At 38.0% G+C, this 21,145-nt stretch overlaps 1 protein-coding gene across 5 annotated transcripts in view; it reads right to left on the bottom strand.

The window, feature by feature from the left end:
* Positions 1-21,145, bottom strand: part of NMU (neuromedin U) — a 182,537-nt gene that overhangs the window by 85,094 nt on the left and 76,298 nt on the right. For 2 of the 5 annotated variants that reach the window (XM_058722552.1, XM_058722554.1), the window contains 2 exons: positions 14,607-14,675; positions 13,832-13,878 (listed from right to left, as the gene is read on the bottom strand). The exons of 2 other annotated variants lie outside the window; for them this stretch is intronic. The gene's annotated coding sequence lies outside the window, so the exon portion shown is untranslated. Of the gene's footprint in view, positions 1-12,663; positions 12,755-13,353; positions 13,498-13,831; positions 13,879-14,606; positions 14,676-21,145 lie in introns of those variants that run through there. One more of the 5 variants, XM_058722555.1, reaches the window with a different exon arrangement.

Below are 21,145 nucleotides of genomic sequence, written 5' to 3'. Positions count from 1 at the left end.
TTCAGCCTGCTGCATTCTTTTTCTAGCATGTACTCAGGGTCAACATCACTTTGTTGGAGTTAGCTAATAGGTTAAGGACGTGAGTTAACTCCTCCAGACTACTGGGTACCAATTAGTGCTAATTTTGGCTGTAATGAACAGACTGGAACCAGCCTAAAAACACTTAATAGAATAAAATGCAAAGTCCTGTTTTTAGAGACAAGGACTTTTAGAAAATGAACATTGGTTACCCTTTCACTGTTTGGGAGAGCCCAATAAATAGTACTGTATCTGAACCAACTGAGAAATAGAATAATAACATAAGGCAGTTGGGGATAGAATTATCACTTTATTACTGATAAAGTTGATAATGAAATAACTGGCTTATGTCTGCAGGCAAGTGGGCCTCCAATAGGGAACCCCACTGGACTTCCTGCAGGCCTCCCTGGGGGCTCAAATCCCTTGCAAAACTTTCAGCACAGGGGAACAGGCCAGGGCACATCCTTTCTGTGGACCAGTTTGCTCCCAAAGAAAGAGGAGAGTGTAAGGCAGGAGTTATGGATGTCCATATTCTCCTTCCAAACTCAACCATTAGATTAAGTCACTCCTCTTCTGGGGAAACTGAGTGAGAGGGATGGAGCCCAAGACTCATTGAGAAATGGGGTTCCTACCACACAAAGAGATACATCAGGAATGGGAAAAGAAGTTCTCCCCTCTGTAAAGCACAGAGCCCCAGAGAGAATCTATGACGTTTCCAAGATTCTACAGCAAGTTGGTGGCAGTGTCAGGGCTGAACCCCAGAGCTATTATATTTATTTGTGCTATAAAAATGGAGCAAAAAACAGAAGGAGAGAGACCCCCTGATTTATTAGCTTTGCACTTCAAAAGGTTGGGGCTTAAGGTTGCTTGATAAATGACAAACATAATATAAAACTGTTGGTGGATAGTGGCCAGAGCACAGAAAATAACATATCTTTTATTCTCCAAAACTTTCTGAAGGATTATACTCAACTCCATGAGCCACATTTCATTAGGAAGATTGATAAAATTGTAAAGTACAGAAGAATGTGATCAGGATAGTAAGAAGTTGAAACAGAAATGCAGTTTGAAAAGGCATCCTTGAGAGAAGGCAGTGGATTTATTTCTGTACAGCTCCAGAAAAGAGACAGAACAAAGCCCAGTGAGATAAAGTCATATGAAGGCAGTTTTAAGTTAATAGATGGAAGAACTTTGTAACACACACACACACACACACACACACACACACACACACACACCATCCAGCAGTGAGCGGGATGTCAACTCGATCATGTCACCCCCTTGTAAAAACCACTGGAGGGTTTCCCAGCGCTTTTAGGATGAAGTCCAAGTTCATTAGCAGAGTTTATAAGACCCTTTGTGGAAGGCCCTCCTTTTGGGTCCCAGCCCCAGCTTATTCCCACTCCCCCGCTTTCTCAGCTGCTATAGCCACACTGACCTTCTTTCAGTCCCTGGGGCACAACAAGCTCCTCCCTACCTCCAAGTCTTGAACAAGCAAACTCCCATTCATCCTTCAGATCGCAGTTCTCCCATCTTCATGGGATCTTTCCTGACCTCCTGGAGGATGCCACTTTGCTCTCTGTGCTCTCCTTCTTAGCATTTATCTTTACTTTTCTTGCTTGACCCTTTAATAAATGTGTATCTCCCCTACTCATCTGTGAATTCCATAGGGGCAGGTAGCATATTTTCAGTTAATATTCAAGAGCCAAGCACAGTGCCCAGCATAGATTTACTTAACATAGATCTACCAAAAGAGGAGGGAGAGGAAACAGGAAAGAAGGAGGAAGAAAGAGACTCCCTGGAACTAGAAAGGTTCAAGCAGAATATACAAAGGACCATCCTTCAGGAAAAAGGTTGAAAATATTCCTGCACTGACTGAGTGGGAAGATGGACCCAGATAGAGCTATTCAGCAAATATTTGCTAGGCACATATGCTGTTCCAGATGTTAGGTGCATATGATAGAGTACTGAATCAATCCTTACGCTGATGTATAAGGAGCATTTGATTCTAAGGTCTGGTGATCAAATGAAGCAAATCCATTTAGTACAGTAAAATGGAAAAAAGCCAGAAAAAAATGAAAATGTAATAGCATTCAGTACGAGGTTTCCATCCCAAACTATAGTCATATATAATTTCATAAAAATGCATATTATCGACTTCGAATACTGGAAGTACTTATTTCTGGCAAGCCATAGCTATCATGAACAGAGAATGAGAGAAGGAGAATTCAGCTAATATCTTGTGGAAAGCAACTGTGAGAACGAAAATGAGGAACCATCCCAAGGATTCAACCTTTCTGAGTACACATTTGAAAAAAAGACCTCCTGGGGCACCTGGGTGGCTCAGTTGGTTAAGCATCGGACTTTTGCTTTCAGCTCAGGTCAGGAACTCTCAGTTTGTGAGTTCGAGCCCCGTGTAGGGCTCTGCACAGACAGTGCAGAATCTGCTTGGATTCTCTCTCTCTCCCTTTCTCTCTGCCCCTCCCCCACTTGCTCTCTCTCTTTCTCTCTCAAATAAACTGAAAAAAATTTTTTGAATTAATTTATTATTATTATTATTATTATTATTATTATTATTATTTTTGGCCAAGTAAGATTTATTCCAGGAATGCAAAGTTGGTTTAACATCCAAAAATCAGTCTAATACATAAGATTAATAAAATGAAGAACAAAACCACATGATCACCACAATAGAGAGAGGAAAAACAATTGATAAAACCCAACTACTTTCCTGAGAAAAAACACTTAAACTAGGAATACATGAAATTTCATGAACCTTTTGAGGGACATCTACAGAAAGCCCATAGCTAACATCATACTTAATAGTGAAAACCTGAATGCTTTCCCCCATAAAATAAGAAACAACACAAAGGATATCTGCTCTCACAACTTCTATTCAACACTGGAAGTTTTTTTTGTTTTTTTTTTTTTTTAAATTTTTTTTTTTCAACGTTTTTAATTTATTTTTGGGACAGAGAGAGACAGAGCATGAACGGGGGAGGGGCAGAGAGAGAGGGAGACACAGAATCGGAAACAGGCTCCAGGCTCCGAGCCATCAGCCCAGAGCCTGACGCGGGGCTCGAACTCACGGACCGCGAGATCGTGACCTGGCTGAAGTCGGACGCTTAACCGACTGCGCCACCCAGGCGCCCCCAACACTGGAAGTTTTATCCAGGGTGAACAGACAAGTAAAACAAAAAACTTTCAGATTAGAACGGAAGCAGCAAAGCCATCTCTGTTCTGCAAATCATATGACCTTGTATTATAGATAATCATGAAAAATCCACACACACACAAAAATAGGATTAATAAACAAGTTGAGCAAAATTGGAGAACATAAGATCAATATTAAAAAATCATTTGGGGGGGTGCCTGGGTGGTGGAGACAATTAAGCGTCCGACTTTGGCTCAGGTCATGATCCCACAGTCTGTGAGCTGGAGCCCCACTTCAGGCTCTGAGCCTGAAGCTGGTCCCGGACTCTGTGCCCACCTCTCTCTCTGTCCTCCCTCCCCCCCCACCACACACACACTCACACTGTGTCTCTCTCTCTTTCTCTCAAAAACAAACATCAAAAAAAATTTTTTTTAATCATTTGGAATTCTATACATTAACAATGAACAATTCAAAAACAAAATTGAGTAAACAATTCCATTAACAATAGCATCATACACACAAAATAACAGATTTAACAAAAGAAATTAAATACATATACTGTGAGACTATAACACACTATTGAAAGAAATTAATCTACATAAGTAGAAAACATCTCATTTCGTGGATTAGAAGACAACTAGTAAGATAGCAATATTTCCCTAATCGATCTACAGATTCAATATAATCCTTAGTCAAATCCCAAGTGGCTTTTTTGTCAAAAAAAAAAAAAGTTTTTAAGTTCATTTATTTTTGAATGGGGGCGTGAGTGGGGGATGGGCAGAGAGAGAGGGAGACACAGAACCAAAGCAGGCCCCAAGCTCCGAGCCAGATTGGGCCTGAACCCACAAACCATGAAACCATGACCTGAGTCGAAGTCGACGCCCAACCAACTGAGCCACTCAGGTGCCCCACAACTGTCTTTTTTGTAAAAATTGATGAGTTGATCTTAAACTTTATTTGTCTTTTTAAATATAATTTATTGTCAAATTGGTTTCCATACAAAACCCAGTGCTCATCCCAACAGGTGCCCTCCTCAATGCCCGTTACCCACTTTCCCCTCTCTCCCACCCCCCCATCAACCCTCAGTTTGTTCTCAGTATTTAAGAGTCTCTTACAGTTTGCCTCCCTCCCTCTCTGTAACTTTTTCCCCCCTTCCCCTCCCCCATGGTCTTCTGTTAAGTTTCTCAGGATCCACATAAAAGTGAAAACATATGGTATCTGTCTTTCTCTGCCTGACTCATTTCACTTAGCATAATACCCTCCAGTTCCATCCATGTTGCTGCAAATGGCCAGATTTCATTCTTTCTCACTGCCAAGTAGTATTCCATTGTATATATAAACCACACACACAAAAAATTTTTTAAACGAAAAAAAACCCAACTGAGTTTGTTTTCACTGAGTCCTTCCAAAGAGTTCATATATGTAAGGACGGAGATGAGAAAAATTAGAATTCCCCTTTTTCCAGATGTTACCAGCAGTAAAGGCCTTCATTTAGAATCTATTGCTTTTTTTCCATGAAAAAGAATGTCTTTATTTTTTTCCATTGCTTCTTAAAATGTCACTTCCATGTTCTGAAACCATGTATTTTTTAAAATGTTTATCTAGTTTTTAGAGGGGGGGATGGGTAGAGAGAGAGGGAGACACAGAATCTGAAAGCAGGCTCCAGGCTCTGAGCTGTAAGCACAGAGCCCATAACCAGGCTGTAACTAACGAACGGGGAGATCATGACCTGAGCTGAAGTCAGAGGCTTAACCAGCTGAGCCACTCAGGCGACCCTGAAACCATGTATTTCTGATGAAAGAATGAAGTCAGACTCTCAGCTTCTTCTGTAAGCAGGGGTAGGCAGAACGGATCATGAAGAATGAGGCTAGAGCTGGTTCTGGGCTTAAAGGGGATCAATCAAACCCTTGGCTGATATTTCTTTGTGTAATTTGTTATTTTATTCTTTACTTGCTGGCCTATTCAGAGTTGCTTGGGGGCCTCCTCTATTATTATTAAACATATATCTGGTCTCATTTACCCTGGAACATGCTGCCCAAAGATGGCCTTGTGAGGAGGAGCTTGAAGGAAACCAGTGCCTCTATTCATGTCCTCTGCCTTTGGGACATTGAGCAGCCACTGTTTTCTCTGTCCACAATGTCTTACTACCTACACCATATACTCTTGTCCTCTTCCTGTGCATCAGCAAGATTTTGGTGCCTGGGGAGAGTTGTTGTATTTTCAGATAAGAAATACCAGATCAGATTAGTCCACAAAACCACAATAAGCAAGAATGTGGAGGGAGATTGAAGAATCAGTTTGGGGAGGAGATAGTTAATGGAGTGATTTTGGAGAAGGTGGGAAGAGTGGAACACATGTGTGTTCATCTGAAAAGTCATTTTAAGACCACATTCAAGAGGTTACCTAAAAAAGCTCAGGGTCCTCTATCTTGGAAACTATACAAGTTTAGCACTTTTCTATTGTTTATATTTCTTTCTTCCTATCAAAGTAATAAAGTAAAATAATAATTCAAGAAAATTTTGCTGTTTGGCTCTCAGAATATAGCCAGCCATTCTTAATACAAATTTAAACTATACCAGCTTCATTGCATAGAAAATGTTTGGGCTCCCATTAATTAAGGCTTACACTGATTAGATTTAAGACATATAAATCTATAAATTTATAAATATAATTTCATGAATGCCTATATAATGAAATAAACCTGACATAAATAAACAATTTATTGTTCATAGCCTATGGGTAAAATGTCTGGACATAATTTCTGTCAAAGCTCAATACTAAAATAAGGTGGAATAGTGGCTGCCAAATTAATGGTGCAGGTATAGGAAGCCGACTTCTGTGGCTGACAGAAGCTTAAGATTCATTGTCTCATTTGACTATTTTTCAAGCCCATTAAATGACCCAACTCGGAGAAAATGTGACATTTACTAGGCATTTGAGAGTGGTTAATTTGATATGTACATCTGTGTCTTTGTACTTTTTTTTCTAACTTTGTATTATGGAAGATTTCAAACATACACAAAAAAGAAGATAATATAATGAAACTTCATGTACCCATCATTCAGCTTCAAAATATTGTTTCATCTACATCCCTACCCACTCTCATGCAAATTATTTTGAAGCAAAACTCCAACATTAGTTTATTTCATCTGTGTCAACATATTACAATTTTAACTCCTACTGGTGCTTACTGCCTGGGATTGAATTATTTATCAGTCATCAAAGACACATAATAAGAACAATAGCAACAACTTTCTCAATAAATATTTGTTAATAAAAATGAATGAATGTAAGGTTAGTGTTTGTTGAATGCTTACTGTGTGCCAGGCCCTGTGCTGAACGCCTTGTGCATACTGACTCACTCAACCCTTATAACAACCCTAACCCATAAATGTTATTATCTTCACACTTCAGACAAGAAAACCAAATGGAAGGAGATTAAGGGGCATCCCCTGAGAAAAGTACAAATTAAATAAAAATGAAATTAAATTAAATTACACTTTGAATATAGAATAAAAGCAAAGCATGAATGATACTTGATATTTTACTTAGATTTAAAATATTGGCCATTGAGAATAAAAGTAAAGGTGGCAAAACATTAAAAATTGGTGAATCTGGGTGAAGGTATATGGGGGCTCATTATACTATCATTGCAACTTGATGTTTTAAATTCTTTCCAAACAAAAAGTTAAAAAATTGCAGTGAGGTCATTTTTTTCTAAACTAACAAAATTCAAGGAAGACCTTGACTGACATTTTGTATAATGGACCAGGATTTCTCTTATGTAGGGCTCCTTTAAATGAGAATCTTAGTCAGACTTAGGTTTCAGTCAGTTTTGGATGGGTCTGGGTTGGGGGGAGGGTGATCTCAGGAAACAGAGGGAGGTAACAAGGAGGGTGACATACGGAAGAAGAAAAGCCCAACAATGCATTATCTGTTGATCTCTCAGTCCTGCTGGTGATACCTACCTCTTTATAGTCACAGCTGTGTGTGTGTGTCCTCCCAAACTCTACCAGGGTTGATCTGAGTAACCAATAGCAAACGCCAGAAGTGATGGTATGTCACTTCTGAGATTAGGTCATAAAAAAGACTATGGCTTCCATTTTGGGCACTGGCCCTCATTCTTTCAGACCAGTCACACTGGAGGAAGCTATGTGGTAGGAGCCCAGGAACAGGTCCACACGGCAAAGGGAAGCCTCCTGCCAACAGCCACATGAATGTGTTGGAAGTCAATCCTGCCTCAGATGACTGCAGCCTTGGCTGACAGACTGATTGCAGCCTCGTGAAAGATCCTGAGTCAGAACCACCCAGCTAAGCTGCTCTCTGATTCCCAACCTACAGAAACTGTGAGACAAGAAATGTTTGTTATTTTAAATCAAGTTTGAGGCAATTTGGTAACTAATCACACAGCAATATGTAACTAACACAAGACCCTTTAAGGAACACCTCAAGAAACTTCCACCAAAGATTGGGAGGCTGAGGCATTTATCTACAAAATCCCAATCCCAGAGCGGGCACTGGAGGTGGAAAGCTATCATCATGCCAGAGCTAACTGCTGAAATTGGAGGTGGGCTGAGGGTATGAGAAGTGGGGGCACCAATAAGCATCTACTCAAGTGTCTTATGATAGTGACATTTTTAACTTTGCCAGGTTTCATGTAACATGAAGCTCTCTTTAGGAACTTTCCCTTCTTAATTTACTAGGTTAGTCTTTTAAAATCTGCAAAGTTCATCTTACAGAAACATCAATCTAGGCAGAACTGGAATTTTTAAAGATTTTTTTTTTCTGATTAAAAAAGTAATCTGTTACGTAAAATATTTTTGAAAATACAAGAATACACAAAGAATAAAATAAAACACTAAAAAAAGACAACACTCACAGATTATCATTAAAATTTTGTGCCATTCACTATGCTGTAAAAATGCATATACATCTTTATTGAAACCATATCAATCATAGTTTTATAGACTGCTTTTATCACTAGCAAATATACTGAGAACAATTTCCAATGTGAAGTGATACCATTTTACTAACTAACTCTTAAATACACAATTCAATGAAAAACAACAATCTATCTTATCAAGTTTCAATTATGTTTTCCAGTATGAGGAAGTTACCAGTTGGAGCTTTGAACAAGTTAAGGTGTGGCATCATTTATTTAAGCAAACATTAAATAAACCCATGCCTTGCACTCTACGGAGGCACTTCTAAGTGCATGCTGAAATGCCTTCTAATTGTGTTTTTCAATCACTAAAGTAACCTGAGCCAGTGGGTCAGCTTCCTATCTTCATCTACTGAGCTGCAAGTCTGGCCTGATACTCACTCCATACTTGCTGCTTGACTAGGTGCTCCTTAATGACCTCCTCTGTAGGACAGGCACATAACAGATCTAAAGCAGTTCTCCTGAATTCAGTGCTGGCTTCCACTAGAAACAAATTTGGGGGAATAAAATGCATTCTACTCCACTAATCTAGAAGAGGGATGTTTAGTTGTTTAATTCACAAAGGAAATGTATTTGAGGATCAAAAGTCATTAAAAAAATTTTTTTTCTTAATGTTTTTTTATTTATTTTTGAGACAGAGAGAGACAGAGCATGAGCGGGGAAGGGACAGAGAGAGGGAGACACAGAATCTGAAACAAGCTCCAGGCTCCGAGCCGTCAGCACAGAGCCCGATGCGGGGCTCAAACCCACAGAGTGTGAGATCATGACCTGAGCCGAAGTCGGACGCTCAACTGACTGAGCCACCCAGGCGCCCCTCAAAAGTCATTTTAAAGGGTTAATGTGCTCCTCAATCCAAGGGTCTAATCAATCAACATGGATATGCTGTGTATGACTGGCCTACCCAATCCGGGAATCTAGATGGCAGGTGGAAAAGTCATTTGGGTCCTTCTAGTCCTGATATCCCAACTTACCAGTATCTTAAGGGATTCTGCATAAGAACTATTTATAAAATGATTAATTAAGAAAATATCAACTCTAAATGGGACAGACCATAAACAACTCACGTATAAGATAAATAGTTAAATGACAATTTTTAAACAGCATAGAGTATGGGTCTGATGTTAACTATTGATTTTTCCTCAGTAGGACATAGTGCTCTGTGCTTTTGTTCTGGTCCAAATTCAGATCTTCTCCTTTTTCTCTTGAGTCAGGTTCTATGCCTCTGACTTCTATTGTACACTTCCATGTTCTAGATGGGTCCATATATGCCAGGGATAGTGCTGTGTATAAGAAACTTTCATAAATTAGACTTCATTCTCTTCAATTATCCAGAATTTCTTTCTCCCTCAAGGTCCATCAGGGTTATTTCCTTTGGTTTTAAAATTTGTGTTTCTCGGGGCGCCTGGGTGGCGCAGTCGGTTAAGCGTCCGACTTCAGCCAGGTCACGATCTCGCGGTCCGTGAGTTCGAGCCCCGCGTCAGGCTCTGGGCTGATGGCCCGGAGCCTGGAGCCTGTTTCCGATTCTGTGTCTCCCTCTCTCTCTGCCCCTCCCCCGTTCATGCTCTGTCTCTCTCTGTCCCAAAAATAAATAAAAAACGTTGAAAAAAAAAAAATTAAAATTTGTGTTTCTCAAAATAATTATTAATATAATTATTATAATATTAATATATTATATTATATATTATTATATATAATATATATTATAATAATATTATTAATATTGCCCAATGCCCATGTATCAGAATTTAGAGCCTCTTAAATACTTTCTGTAGCATGGTAGAGTGAATTACAATCCTCTAAGATTTTAAAAGACGTAAAGAGAATATTCTAGGTTGGACATGCCTGGAATGCAGTCTCTTATTTAAGTGACTTTTCCTCTAGAGTTTTCCCTTTGTTACATACAATACAAATGCTTCCATTGCAACTGCCTACTCTAGAGGACAGAGGTCAACCTCATAGCGAACAGTTCGGCAGACTAACTCTATACGGATTCTATACGCAAGGTTCTGGTTATGTGAGTTTCAAAACTTTCTTGAATGCTCTCACTTTATACTGTTTGGAAACTTTTGTGGATCTCACAAAGTAAGAAAAAACTCTGAGACTTTTTAAGGCTTCAGTTAACACAGGATAAATCCTAAATATGTATAGAATATGGAAAATGGCAGATGAAAAAGGGTATTTACTCTTGACCAAAAAAAAAAGACAAGACCAAATAAAATTCCAAAGCAAATTTAAAAAAATTTTTTATTCTACTTAAATTGCTTCAATAATTCTGAAACTGAAGTTTTTTATTCCCATGAGCTCATCCTCCTCGTAGAATTTCTACATTGTGGAATGTCACTAGGAACTCGGTCTTGTCTGTGAGCTCCTATGAACTGACCACATGGACAAAGCATATGATTTTTGTAAGAATGATTCAGAGACCCCTTTGGAAAAAGACATGGTCTCACCAAGAACAAGTGAAGATGCCATGAATTGTCCACTGTTCCTGCCATGCCCCCAGTTTGTAAGAGAACCCAAGTCACTAAAATTAAAGGCATATCTGCATCAATTAAATTAAGCAGGAGACAAGGAGAGTCAAATCAGAAACATGGATTTTGTATTAATTCTACTGTGGCAATAGACTTGCACATGGTTCTCCAGGAGTCAAATAAAATGAGAATCTAAACTATGTTTACAGTACTCTAAAATTCATATAGAGCTAAGAATCATATGTTCGCAAGAAATGGGCCATGCCACCAATTAAAACCGAACATATCAAAGGCAGATAGATAATCTATCTTTGGTAACTTTAAGAAATTCTTCCTAATGGCAAAAATGAATGATTATTACCTTTGGGGATAATGACACTTGAGCTAGAACTTGTGGGTCAGAATAGTTTTTGCTCACGAGAGAAGATGATCTAAATTAATTCCCATTTACCTAATAACCAATAGGCATAAGTCTTATTTACCACCCATACATGATTCTCATCTCTTAATGCATGAGACATTTTTACATATTCCTTTTAATTTATGGAACCCAGAACAAGACAATTTATTGGTAAACATCTGATCAGCACTGAGCTTCTATTTTCCCCTAGGAAAGTAAATACCTGAAATAAGTAGGAATCTTCAAGCCAGTTTGAAGAGCCAGCCCCCAGAAGCTAAGTGTTCCGAATGTCTCTGAAGGAAATGTTGTGGAGGGAAAAAATAGAACCTCTCCATGTGTGAGTATATGTCATTATACAACAGTTTGGCTTGTCTAATGTAGCTATTAGTTAAAATATCTTGGCCTTCTTCAACAATTTCAAATTATTAAAAAATATTTTTCTGACAAAATACAGGTTTCACTAAAAAGAAAATTTTATAATAATTCTCTTTCACAAAAAAACATTGTATTTTTCTGAACTGTATAACTGAATTTGTTCAGTGATGTTTCACACTACCTGTGTCTATGATGGCCCTTTTTCTTTTTTATGTTTATGTGCATCATTCAAGCTTATTTGCTTCTGTATTATCTTTTGTCTCTTCATTGGAAAATACTGGTATCATTATAAGAGTAGGAGTTTTAGAATCAGATCGATAGATCTTACTTTCAATTTTGCAATTTGCTATGTAAGAGACCCTGGGCCAAATCCTTAACTTCATGGAGCCCCGTTTGTTTGTTTGTTTGTTTGTTTGTTTGTTTTTAATTTGTAAAATGAGTATAATAATTAACTTATAGGGCCATTGTTAAAGACCAAATGAGAAAACATATGTGAAACTTCTAACGTAGTGTCCTTGTATTAGCCACTCAATGAATGGGAGATGTTCCTTTTGTATGAGGTAGTACAGATATCCTCAATCTAAAAATTAACAACTGTCTAGACTATGAGGGAGCATGTAAATATTCATTTGAGAATGACTGTTTCAATTACATATATGCAAACTAAAAATTAAATACAGTATATATTAGACTTCTAATAGCAGGCTCTGAGAAAACTATAATTTAATCATAAGCCTCATTCCCCCAGAGTTTATAATGTCAGGCCAAAAGAGTTTTGTTTCTGATTCTCTGCCTAGCCCCATCCAGAAAAACATAGCATAGTGACATCATAGGAAGGCCATAATTAGTCATCTACCTTCCCTGGTGACCACTGGTGACATTGTAGAAAAAGGCATTTCTTCTTTTGAGGCATAGAGTGAATGATAATCCATAGAAATTACTGAAAAGTACTTTATAAATATATATGCCTGGTGAAAATGATTAGCAATTGGGGAATACTTATTTAGCATGTGTGAGAGACTATAGGAAAGATGAATGAGATGGAATCTTTGCCTTGGAAGAACTTCAGTTTGCTTTGGAAGACAAGACTTGCTTTTTGAATTGATCTCATTGCATTCTGAAAAACACAATGACCTATTTTTTTTTTAAATGAACTAAATTCATGTAAGGAGGGGATGGACATGTTTTGTATACCTCACTTGTGCCAGGCACTTGGCATATATTATCTCCCTTAACCTTCACAGCAATGCTATGAAGTGGATATCATTATTCTCATTTTATAGGTAAGGAAACTGAAGCTCACTTGGCAAGATGACTTGAATAAGGTCATATAACTAGGATGGGTCAATCCCAAGAAGCCAAGTGGGCCAATGTCTCTGGGTCCAATGTCCATGCTATTTTCATTACCACTGAGATGGTCATAGGAAAAATGGAAGAAAAGAAATTGTGAGATAACTTTGAAAGAAAAATTAACAAATGATTATTACTGCTTAGATATGGATGATATTAATATCCAGACTTTATTAACAAAATTACATAGTGCCTTTACTGAATTTTAATGAAATCTTTTATAAGAAAAGATATGAAAACCCATTGTAAACTACAGATCACTATATAAATCACCATGTAAATACTTGACTTTATTCTTAGTTCAATAAAAGTCAGGGGCACCTGGATGGCTGAGTAGGTTGAGAGTCTGACTCTTGATTTCAGCTAAGGACATGATTCCAGAGTCATGGGATCAAGCCCAGTGTCTGGCTCTCCGCTTAGCTTGGAGTCTGCTTGAGATTCTTCCTCTCTCCCTCTGCCCCTCCCTACACTTGCTCTCTCTCTCTCTAAAAAAAAAAAGAGTCTTACTATAGACTATGTGTGATTGATAAAACATATGTAACTATGTATTTATTCAAATAAATAAAGCTATGATACAAAGTATTTTTCTTTAATCAGAAATGAATTTGAAATAAACAACTAAGGAAAATTACAAAAATTCTACCTTGTTCCAGAACTCTTATTGATGATATTGATGGTCTTTGAAAATAACACGTGTTGGTGAGGATGTGGAGAAATTGGAACCCTTGAGTAATGCTGGTAGGAAGGTAAAATGGTGCAGCCACTGTGGAAAACAGTATGGTGGTTCCGCAGAAAATTTAAAATATAATAACCATATAATCCAGCAATTCTGCTTCTTGATATACATCCAAAGAATTTGAAAGCAGGGTCTTGTAGAGATAGCTGTACATGCATAGTCATGGCAGCATTATTCACAAGAGCCAAAAGGTAGAAGAAGTCAAAGTATCCAATGATTGGTGAACAGATAAAGTGTGGTATATCCATACATTAAACTATTATTCATTTCCTTTATTAAAAAAGGAAATTTTGACACATGCTACAACATGGGTAAACCTTGAGGGCATTATCTTAAGTGAAATAAGGCAGTTGTAAAAAGACAAACACTGTATAAATCCACTTACATGAGGTATATAGAGAAGTCAAATTCAGAGAAACAGAAACACAGGAGCTATGGGGAGGAAGAAATGGAGAATTGTTTAATGGGTATAGAATCTTAGTTTTATAGCATGAAAACATTCTGGAGATTGGCTATACAACAATGTGAATATATTTACAACAACTGTACACTTAAAAATGGTTAAGATGGTAAGTTTTATGTTAAGCATATTTACCACAATTAGAAAATATATGATGATAATTAATAGAGTAGAGAGATACATGAATAATGATCATCATATGAATGAATTAATGTAAAAACATTTATAGTGTGAAGGGTTTCTTTTTCTATATTTTTTGGTTGGGGGGAGGTAGTGGCTTATAAAGAAAATATTATATACAATATCGCCCCTTGACATTGCATTAAATTAACCTAGTAGGTACTTTTGGAACATTAAGAAGGGAATAAAATTCTTTTATATATTGCCATTAATTAAATAGCAGCCTTAAATAAGCAGAAATAACACAAATCCTTTGTGTTTTCACAATCACTCAAAAGTAAATTCAAGAATAGAAATCAAGGAGAAAAATATTCAAATGAAGTTATGTAAGGATTATACATTACAAGGCTAATCTACCTGTTACAGAGGTCAAGCTCATTTCCTTTCAGTATAATGATGTAGGATTTGCCCTACTAGGTTGCTTAGGTCTACCTTGCTTCTATACTTTTCAGCAGGATAGTTAGAGAGGAATTATTTCGAACTTAACAACATGACAGACCTGAGTGTGAACAAGAATCACCTGGAGAATTTGTGAAACTTGCACATCTCTGGGCACCCTCTCCTTCCACCAGATTCTGATTCAGCAGGTCTTAAGTGAGGCAGAGGAATTTGCATTTTAGCCACACTACAGTCAACAGGGGGAGATTCTTTTTTTTTTATGTTTATTTATTTATTTTTGAGAGAGACAGAGACAGAGAGAGAGAGCGTGCACAAGTGGGGGAGGGGCAGAGAGACAGGGAGACACAGAATCCGAAGCAGGCTCCAGGCTCTGTCTGAGCTGTCAGTGCAGAACCCGATACAGGGCAGAACCCACAAACCAAGAGATCATGACCTGAGCCGAAGTGGGAAGCTCAATGAGCTGAGCCATCCACATAAGCCTGCAGGGGAGGTTCTGATGCTTGAAGTTCACAGACCATACTTTGAGATAAACTGCATTGCAAATGATTTAAGTAAAAATAACTATCCCACATGTAGCTTGAATGTCCAGATACAGCTGCTAAATGGTCAATTTAATAAGAAGATTCCTTTTAGTATCAAAAGGAAAATCCATATCTTGTGATATTTATCTTCTAAACAAGGTCTCCAACAAATTGATCATGAGTCACAGGTCAGACTTGAGGGCTTAGATGGCTGAGTCTGTGACATGAACTTGAAGATTCCCAGCAGTCAGCAGTGTTGCCCATTAGCTCTGCTTGAAACTTCTCTACTCTCCCCAAATCCATAACAGATCATTTTAAGAAATTTAAGTTAGTTTGGGTATGTCTGCTGTGTCCTCTGAAATGACCAAAGGATATGGAGGAAAGAAGGCAGACCTGTCAATGAATTTTAGAGCTCAAAGTTGATGCTTAGGGTTAGAGGTCTAGCCCTCTAAATTTACAGATAAGAAAACAGGCAGCAAAAAGTAAGCAAAAATATAAGCAACTTACTGAAAACCACATTAGTGGGTTTTCCTGGACCCTACCTCAAATAATAGTCTCATACTTATTTTATTTTATTTTATTTTATTTTATTTTATTTTAGAGAGAGAGTAGAAGAGAGGGGCAGAGGGAGAGAGAGAGCGAATTCCAAGCAGGCTCTACGCTCAGCACAGAGCCTGATGTGGGGCTCGATCCTGTGACCCTGGGATCACGACCTGAGCCAAAATCAAGAGTCGGATGCCATCCAGGCACCCCAGTATCACCCTTTTAATTCCTTCTATAATGTTGGACTGCTATCCTTCCAAACACAATTATACACAAGGAGTAAACCAATTATATACATCTTTTATATTGCATGAATGGCAAAAGGAATTCTCACAGGGATCCAGCAATCTGCCTGACGATTATGTTATTTAAAATTTTAAACTAACCTCTTTTTTTCTATGTCTTCACTGGTCATGAATAATGACAGAGATGCAAATTTACTAAAATTTTACATGTTATGGAAATAAGCCTGGTAGGTGAACAACAACAAAATGGTGACAAATACTCTCACATTTGAAGGAAACTCATTGATCTTTTTGTTGATAAAGTATACCATTTGTTTTTCATTGCTCCTAGGTTTTTATACTGTTTCAATCAGTGGCTGATTTGATAAATAACTACCAATTGTAGCAATGATAACAGTCTGACAGGAAGAAAAGCAGCAGCCATTTTATATAGTCAAGGACCAGAAAATGAAATCTATGCTCTTTTTGCAATTGAATAAGCAGATCACAATGAAAATGGCATAAGTATCAATAAAATTAAAAATTAATTGATTCCTAGATTCAAGGCTGGGTGCTTCTTGTAAGCCACTCATACCCTTTCATGAAATAAATCAAAACATAAATAAATGCATGCACACACATACTCATTCATACATGTATATATAACTTTTTCATTTCATGATCCTTCATTCAATTCACTCAACAAATATTTCTTGGGGGTGCCTGGGTGGCTCAGTCAGTTAAGCATTGGACTTTGGCTCAGGTCATGATCTCATGTTTCATGAGTTTGAGCCCTGTGTCAGGCCTACATTAACAGTGTGGAGCCTGCTTGGGACTCTCTATCTGTCTGTCTATCTCTGCCTCTCCCCCACTTGCTTTCTCTCTCTCTAAAAATAAATAAATAAACTTAAAAATAAATATTTATTGAGTGCCTACCAAGTGCCAGGCCTAGTGTAACATAGGAGCCAGCAAAACATACCAGGTTGCTGGCCTTGTGAAGCTGATAACCCAGGGGGAGGAAGACAGACAATGGTAAGAAAACCAACAGATATGCAAGTAATGTCAGAAAGTAATAAAATCTCTGAAAGGTTTGATAAAGTCATGTGGCAGACTGGGTGGAAAGAGGTCATTTTGATGGGAGGGCCTGTCTGAGAGGCGGTATAAGAGCCTGAGATGGGAACAATGAGAAAGGGCCTGCCAGCATGAAGTGTGTGGGAAGAGCATCCGGGCAGAGCACACAGCAAGTACAGTGGTCAGCGTGGAGGCAAAAATAAACTGGCCAGTGAGCACAGGGAGTGGGCCAAGTGAGTGGGGGATGAAGTTGGCAAGGGAGGCAGCTGCTGTATCGTGCTGGGCTCTAGGGATTATTCTGATGCTACGTAAGCAGTAAGAGTCAGTCAGAGCTTGGATCTTATAGTCCCTTTGTTCTTCACTCTGGTTCAGTGGGGAACATGGGAGAGAATTGCCACTCACCCACATAAAACACAAGCTGACCAAGCTCTGAAAGCATGGAAGAGGTGACCACATCACATCTCTCACTCTGCCTTCCTGGATGTGGCTGCTTCCTGGGGTTCTCTTTTTCTTTTCCTTTCCTTTCCTTTTCTTTTTTCTTTTCTTTTCTTTTCTTTTCTTTTCTTTTCTTTTCTTTTCTTTTCTTTTCTTTTCTTTCCTTTTCTTTTCTTTCCTTTTTAAGTTTTTTTATTTTGAGAGAGAGAGAGAGAGAGAGGAAGAGAAAGAATCCCAAACAGGCTCCATGTGAGTTTGGAGATCATGACCTGAGCTGAAATCGAGTCAGACACTTAACTGACTGAGCCACCCAGGCACCCCTGGGGCTCTCTTGCTCTGATTTCTATCACTCCCATCTTGTCTAAGTCCCTGAAGTGTGGTGTTCCATACATGGACAAAGAAATACTCCTGCCCTTGTTTCTCTTTGGCAAACACTCCTGCCCTTATATGAGATGAGTAAACATTTTTAAAGGAATAGGTTACTAAATGTCAAGAGGAAAATAGACTTCCAATTTATAGGTTTCTGAATATGAGATCCATCCATGCTCATTTATCCAGGCTCAGTGGACTGGCACAGATCCTCAAATATCTTGCCCAGCTTTTGTTGGACCCAAATCCCACCTGTCATTTGGCATTGGATATTGGAGACCTGTCTGGTTTCGTGATCCTGGAAGATGGTCTAACTGTTTGTTCAGTCTGTGTCATTCTGAAACAAGTTCCCAAAAGAATTTAATTAAACTTTGATTATGTAGTAAGGGAAACTGTTTCCTTCTGATATATAAAAGAAGACATGCACCTACCCTTCAGAGTTTACTGTGGGGATAATAAATTAAATTAACTCCATAGACCTCTCAGGAGGATTGACCTAATTGCATTATTCTCAACTTTCATATTTTAAGTATCTAAACAAGCAAAAGGCAATTCAAGGCCATCTGAATCAGGTGCAGAATGTGAGATTTAAGACTGGAATTATAAAAGTTCAGAGGGGAAAAACGGCATGGGGCAGTGTGGGTCAGCATAAAGGCCTCACAGAGGAAGTAGATTTTGAGTTGGACACTAGTACTTCACTAGTATATATCCTAATGACAAAAAGAATTGCAAAGTAATCTTAAATTGCATTCAGGAATCTTATTGTTAGTAATAATAATGGCATCATTATTTTGAAAGTATTCCATATACTGTAGGATAAAACAAATAAATATCTTGTTAGTGTCATTAGGAACCAAGATTTTGATTGTAATATAAAATAATACAAGAATAAAATCAAACATGTTAAGTAATCTTAGCCTTGAACTAGAGATACCAGTATGAACTATGGGATTGTTTCCTGTTAAAGGAAAGCACATATTTTCTAGCTCTCTACACTGTAAAGGCCTAGAAGCAATGATAAATCAATATCAAAGAGCACCCTTAGTTCTCAGATTGTGATTTCTAGGTATTATTTCTTACCAAATGGAACTAGATATATTAAAGGAAGAAATATCTAGCTCCAGGTCTGGAGGAGGAAAGATACAAAATGAGGCTGGGACATCTTATTATGTCAGAAAGAAAGGAAACATTTCAAAACTACTGGGTTATCCCCAAAGGCATAGGAACCAATATGGAGTTAAAGTGATTTCATTTCAAGGGTTACAATTAGGCACCAAAAGAGTGATGACTGCAATAGATCGATATACCACTATTAGAGAGCTGAGGTCATATGATAACCAGGTAAGCTTAATTCCAAAAGGTAAAGATCCCCTCCAAAGACAGATGAGCTGACAGAGTGTGGGAGGATGAGGTAGCTGTCCAAAAAGCAGGTAAAAAGAAAACAGCTGAAATTTCAAAGAATTCATAAAGTCTGAGTGTGGACTAGCTTAACACTTAAGAATCTCTAGGAACCCCATACACAAAAGGCGTCTGAACTTTCTCACCAGCTATTTCCATGGGCATCTACATCAAAACTCATCTACTTCAAAGACCTTTCTCTCATAAAAAGCAAAAACATTAGCTTCCAGCAGAAGAAAAGGAAACATTCCACCTCATGTTCCAGACAAAGACCTGATGCCTTTGGAAGAGAAATAGGAAACCTTCCAACCTCCCACACTGCAGGAGCATGTTCTTTACCACTAAGGAAGATATAGAAATAAAGGCTACATACTGCTGGAAACAGGGAAGAAAACCTACTCAGGTCTAGGATCCTATGCTGATATAAAGAAAAGGTCTTCAACTGTTGGAGGTGAGGTGAGAAACTTGCTCCTGCCAGACTTCCCCACCAACACAAAGCAAAGTGTATTGCCATGAAAATGCAGAAAGGCTAAGAAAATCTTAGCGCCTAGGCCCAGGCACACAGCACTTATCCATCACTGAAAACAGAGCAGGAGAACTGAGAAAGCCCATGTCCGCACCATAATTATTGCACTAAATAACAAGCCATAACAGTATGCCACTTTATGGGAAATGGGGGCACAAGAGCAAGAAGAGAAGAACTCTTTGCAGCACAAGTATGGAGGGCCCTCTGAAGGCTGAGGGTAGAGCAGGAAAATTAAGAAAAAAACCCTTTTTTCATGTCAGGTTCCATACCAACCACAAGTATCACTAATTCTCTGATGGAGGAATTTGAAGTCTATGTTGTACTTAAGATAAGTACAGCAACAATAAACCCAGCTAAACTACTGACTAACCTGACAGAAGAAGGAACACATCCATTTCCAGATGTAACTACCTCTTACCTTTGTCTCTGATGTTGTTTTACACAAAAAGCAACTAAAACCAAGTCATTGCCAAGAGCTAAAGCAGGCAACAGAGGCAGAAACAGAGATGCCACCGAGGTTAAAACGAATGGATAGAGATTGAAATAATTATGGTTAATATGTTAAATTTTCTAGTAGAAACAGTAGCCAGCTTGAATAAGAGATGGAGAATTTTAGCAAAGAGGGAATATATATAAAACAAATAGAAATTCTAGAAATAAAAAAAGCACAGTATCTGAGTTGAAAAATTCTTTCAGTGGACCAGTAGGCAAGTGAATGTAGCAGAGATGAAAGAATCAGTGAACTTGAAGATAAATCAGCAGAAATTATCCCAATTTAAACACAAGGTGAAAACAAAATGGGGGAGAAAACAAACAGCAATAACAAAAACAACAAAAAAACCCAGAACCCAGGACATCCAGGAGTTCTGGGGATGATATTGAATGGTCTAATATGCATGTAATGGATGTTCAACAGAAATATTTGAAGGGATAATGGCTGAGAATTTTTCCAAAATTAATAACAACAACAAACACAAATCCAAAAAGTTCAGAGAACTCCAAGTGAGAAAAACTGGAAAAAAAATATACTGGATCAAATTACAGCCAAAAGGCCAAAAGCCAAAGGAAAAAAAATATTGAAGACAGGAAGAAAAAAAAAAGCATTACATACAGGGAACAAAGATATGAATGACTGCAGACTGTCAGAAACTATGTAAATCAAAATGCAATATAGAAACATCTTCAAAATATTTAAAGAAACAATAACATAAAGTTAACCTGTAATTCCAGAAATCTATATCCAGTTAAAATATATTTCAAAATGAAGGTGAGAAATGGGATTTCTGGAATGATGGAGTAAGGACCTCAACTGTCTGGCAAAACGATTCGACTGGTGAAAAATAATTTTCATTTATTTAAAGACTCTAGAAATTGTCATAAGAGCATACAGCAAATGGAGAAACATTCTTTCAAGGAAATCTGCTAAATATCAGTAAAAATAGTAGTATTTTAACCACAGGCTACTTCGCTATTCCCCCAGCTCTTCATTACAGAAGCTCTATTCGGTGCAGCCAAGAAAATGGTAGTTTCATCTCCCTGCCAGCTCCCAGTCTGGGACTACAGTTCCATCCCA

The sequence above is a fragment of the Neofelis nebulosa genome, chromosome 3 (assembly GCF_028018385.1).
Source record: "Neofelis nebulosa isolate mNeoNeb1 chromosome 3, mNeoNeb1.pri, whole genome shotgun sequence".
NCBI classification, from domain to species: domain Eukaryota; kingdom Metazoa; phylum Chordata; class Mammalia; order Carnivora; family Felidae; genus Neofelis; species Neofelis nebulosa.
The sequence above is the reverse complement of the archived record's forward strand: the minus strand, read 5'-3'. Positions and strand labels throughout refer to the sequence as shown.